Below are 4,448 nucleotides of genomic sequence, written 5' to 3' on the forward strand. Positions count from 1 at the left end.
GAATCACCACACTGTCTTCCACAATGGTTGAACTAATTTATGCTCCCACCAACAGTATAAAAGGGTTCCTATTTCTCTGCATCCTCTCCAGCATCTGTTGTTTCCTGACTTTTTAATGGTTGCCAATAAAACTGGTGTGAGATGGTATCTCACTGTGATTTTGATTTGCATTTCTCTGATGACCAGTGATGATGAGCATTTTTTCATGTGTCCGTTGGATCCATAGATGTCTTCTTTGGAGAAGTGTCTATTCATATCCTTTGCTCACTTTTTGATGGCACTGTTTGTTTTTTTCTTGTAAATTTGTTGAAGTTCTTTGTAGATTCTGGATATCAGCCCTTTGTTAGAGGATAGATTGCAAAATTTTCTCCCATTGTGCAGGTTGCCTGTTCACTCTGATGGTAATTTATTTTGCTGTGCAGAAGCTCTTTAGTTTAATTAGATCCCATTTGTCAATTTCAGCTCCAGTAGCCATCGCTTTTGGTGTTTTAGTCATGAAGTCTTTGCCCATGCCTATGTCCTGAATGGTATTGCCTAGGTTTTCTTCTAGGGGTTTTATGGTTTTAGGTCCTACATTTAACTCTTTAACCCATCTTGAATTAATTTTGTATAAGGTGTAAAGAAGGGATCCAGTTTCAGCTGTCTACATGTGGTTAGCCAGTTTTCCCAGCACCATTTATTAAATAGAAAATCCTTTCCCCGTTTCTTGTTTTAGTCAGGTTTGTCAAAGATCAGATGGTTGTAGATGTGTGGCTTTATTTCTGAGGCCTCTGTTCTGTTCCATTGGTCGACATATCTGTTTTGGTACCAGTACGATGCTGTTTTGGTTACTGTAGCCTTGTAGTATAGTTTGAAGTCAGGTAGCGTGATGCCTCCAGCTTTGTTCTTTTGGCTTAGGGTTGTCTTGGATATGTGGGCTCTTTTGTGGCTACATATGAACTTAGTTTTTCCAATTCTGTGAAGAAAGCCATTGGTAGCTTGACATGGATGGCATTGAATCTATAAATTACCTTGAGCAATATAGCCATTTTCACAATATTGATTCTTCCTATTCATGAGCATGGAATGCTCTTCCATTTATTTGTGTCCTCTTTTATTTTGTTCAGCAGTGGTTTGTAGTTCTCCTTGAAGAGATTCTTCACATCCCTTGTAAGTTGGATTCCTAGGTATTTTATTCTCCTTGTAGCAATTGTGAATGATGGGAGTTCACTCATTATTTGACTCTCTGTTGTCTGTTATTGGTGTATAGAATGTTTGTTATTTTTACACATTGATTTTGTATCCTGAGCCTTTGCTGAAGTTGCTTATCAGCTTAAGGAGATATGGGGCTGAGACGATGGGGTTTTTTAAATATACAATCATGTCATCTGCAAATGGGGACAATTTGACTTCCTCTTCTCCTAACTGAATACCCTTTATTTCTTTCCCTTGCCTGATTGCCCTGGACAGAACTTCCAACACTATGTTGAATAGGAGTTGTGAGAGAGGGCATCCTTGTCTTGTGTTGGTATTCAAAGGGAATGCTTCCAGTTTTTGCCCATTCAGTATGATATAGGCTGTGGGTTTGTCACAAATCACTCTTATTATTTTGAGATATGTTCCATCAATACCTAGTTTATTGAGAGTTTTTAGCATGAAGAGATGTTGAAAATTGTCAAAGGACTTTTCTGCATCTATTGAGATAATCATGTGGTTTTTGTCGTTGGTTCTGTTTATGTGATGGATTTTATTTATTGATTTGTGTATGTTGAACCAGCCTTGCATCCCAGGGATGAAGCTGACTTGATCGTGGTGGATAAACTGTTTGATGTACTGCTAGATTCGGTTTGCCAGTATTTTACCAAGGATTTTTGAATCAATATTCATCACGGATATTGGTCTAAAATACTTTTTTGGTGTGTCTCTGCCAGGCTTTGGTATCAGGATGATGCTAGCCTCATAAAATGAGTTAGGGCGGATTCCCTCTTTTTCTATCGATTGGAATAGTTTCAAAAGGATTGGTACCAGCTCCTCTTTGTACTTCCGGTAGAATTCGGCTGTGAATCTGTCTGGTCCTGGACTTTTTTTGGTTGGTAGGCTATTAATTATTGCCTCAATTTCCGAGCCTGTTATTGGTCTATTCAGAGATTCACCTTCTTCCTGGTTTAGTCTTGGAAGGGTGTATGTGTCCTGGAATTTATCCATTTCTTCTAGATTATCTAGTTTATTTGCATAGAAGTGCTTCTACTATTCTCTGATGGTAGTTTGTATTTATCCCCTTTATCACTTTTGTTCCATCTATTTGATTCTTTTGCTTTTCTTCTTTATCAGTCTGACTACTGGTTTATCTATTTTGTTGACCTTTTCAAAAAAGCACCTCCTGGATGCACTGATTTTTTTCAAGGGTTTTTTGTCTCTATCTGCTTCAGTTCTTTTCTGCTTAGTTTTTTCTTGCCTTCTGCTAGCTTTTGAATTTGTTTGCTTTTGCTTCTCTAGTTCTTTTAATTGTGATGTTAGGGTGTCAATTTTAGAACTTTCCTGCTTTATCTTTTGGGCATTTAGTGCTATAAGTTTCCCTCTACACACTGCTTTAAATATATCCCAGAGATTCTGGTATGTTGTGTATTTGTTCTCATTAGTTTCAAAGAACATCTTTATTTCTGCTTTCATTTCATTATTTACCCAGTAGACATTCAGGAACAGGTTGTTCAGTTTCCATGCAGGTGTGCGGTTTTGAGTGAGTTTCTTAATCCTGAGTTCTAATTTGATTGCACCGTGGTCTGAGAGACAGTTTGTTGTTATTTCTGTTGTTTTACATTTGCTGAGGACTGCTTCACTTCCAATTATGTGTTCAATTTTAGAATAAGTGTGATGTGGTGCTGAAAAGAATGTATATTCTGTTGATTTGGGGTGCAGAGTTCTGTAGATGTCTATTAGGTCTGCTTGGTGCAGAGCTGATTTCAAGTCCTGGATATCCTTGTTAACCTTCTGTCTCATTGATCTGTCTAATATTGACAGTGGGGTGTTAAAGTCTCCCATTATTATTGTGTGGGAATCCGAGTCTCTTTGTATGTCTCTAAAGACTTGCTTTATAAATCTGGGTGCTCCTGTATTGGGTGCATATGTATTCAGGATACTTAGCTCTTCTTGTTGAATTGATCCCTTTACGATTATGTAGTGGCCTTCTTTGTCTCTTTTGATCTTTGTTGGTTTAAAGTCTGTTTTATCAGAGACCAGGATCACAACCCCTTCCTCTCTTTGCTTTCCATTTCCTTGGTAGATCTTCCTCCATCCCTTCATTTTGAACCTATATGTCTCTGTGCATGTGAGATGGGTCTCCTGAATACAACACAATGATGGGTCTTGACTCTTTGTCCAATTAGCCAGTCTGTGTCTTTTAATTGGGGCATTTAGCCCAGTTACATTTAAGGTTAATATTGTTATAATGTGAACTTGATCCTGTCATTATGATGTTAGCTAGTTATTTTGCCCATTAATTGACGCAGTTTCTTCATAGCATCAATGGTCTTTACATTTTGGCATGTTTTTGCAGTGGCTGGTACCAGTTGTTCCTTTCCATGTTCAGTGTTTTTTTTAGGAGCTCTTGTAAAGCAGGCCTGGTAGTGACAAAAGCTCTCAGCATTTGCTTGTCGGTAAAGGATTTTATTTCTCCTTCACTTATTAAGCTTAGTTTGACTGGATGTGAAATTCTGGGCTGGAAATTCTTTTCTTTAAGAATGTTGAATATTGGCCCCCACTCTCTTCTGAATAGGGTTTCTGCTGAGAGATCCACTGTTAGTCTGAAGGGCTTCCCATTGTGAGTAACCCAACCTTTCCCTCTGGCTGCCCTTAACATTTTTTCCTTCATTTCAACCTTGTGAATCTGACAATTACGTGTCTTGGGGTTGCTCTTCTCAAGAATTATCTCTGTGGTGTTCTCTGTATTTCCTGAATTTGAATGTTGGCCTGCCTTTGTAGGTTGGGGAAGTTCTCCTGGATAATATCCTGAAGAGTGTTTTCCAACTTATTCTCCCTCTGACTTTCAGATACACTAATAAAATGTAGATTTGGTCTTTTCACAAAGTCCCATATTACTTGGAGGCTTTGTTCATTTCTTTTTACTCTTTTTTCTCCAATCTTGTCTCCTCACTTTATTTCATTAATTTGATCATCAATCACTGATATCCTTTCTTCCACTTGATCAAATTGGCTATTGAAGCTTGTGTATGCATCACGAAGTCCTCATGCCATAGTTTTCAACTCCATCAGGTCATTTAAGGTCTTCCCTACACTGTTTATTGTAGTTACGCATTCATTTAACCTTTTTTCAAGGTTTTTAGCTTCCTTGAGATGGGTTATAACATGCTCCTTTAGCTTAGAGAAGTTTGTTATTACTGACCTTCTGAAGCCTACTTCTGTCAACTCATCAAAGTCATTCTCCATCCAGCTTTCTTCCATTGCTGGTGAGG

The sequence above is a fragment of the Rhinopithecus bieti genome, unplaced genomic scaffold (genome assembly GCF_001698545.2).
Source record: "Rhinopithecus bieti isolate Rb0 unplaced genomic scaffold, ASM169854v2 scaffold_8000, whole genome shotgun sequence".
Lineage (NCBI taxonomy): Eukaryota > Metazoa > Chordata > Mammalia > Primates > Cercopithecidae > Rhinopithecus > Rhinopithecus bieti.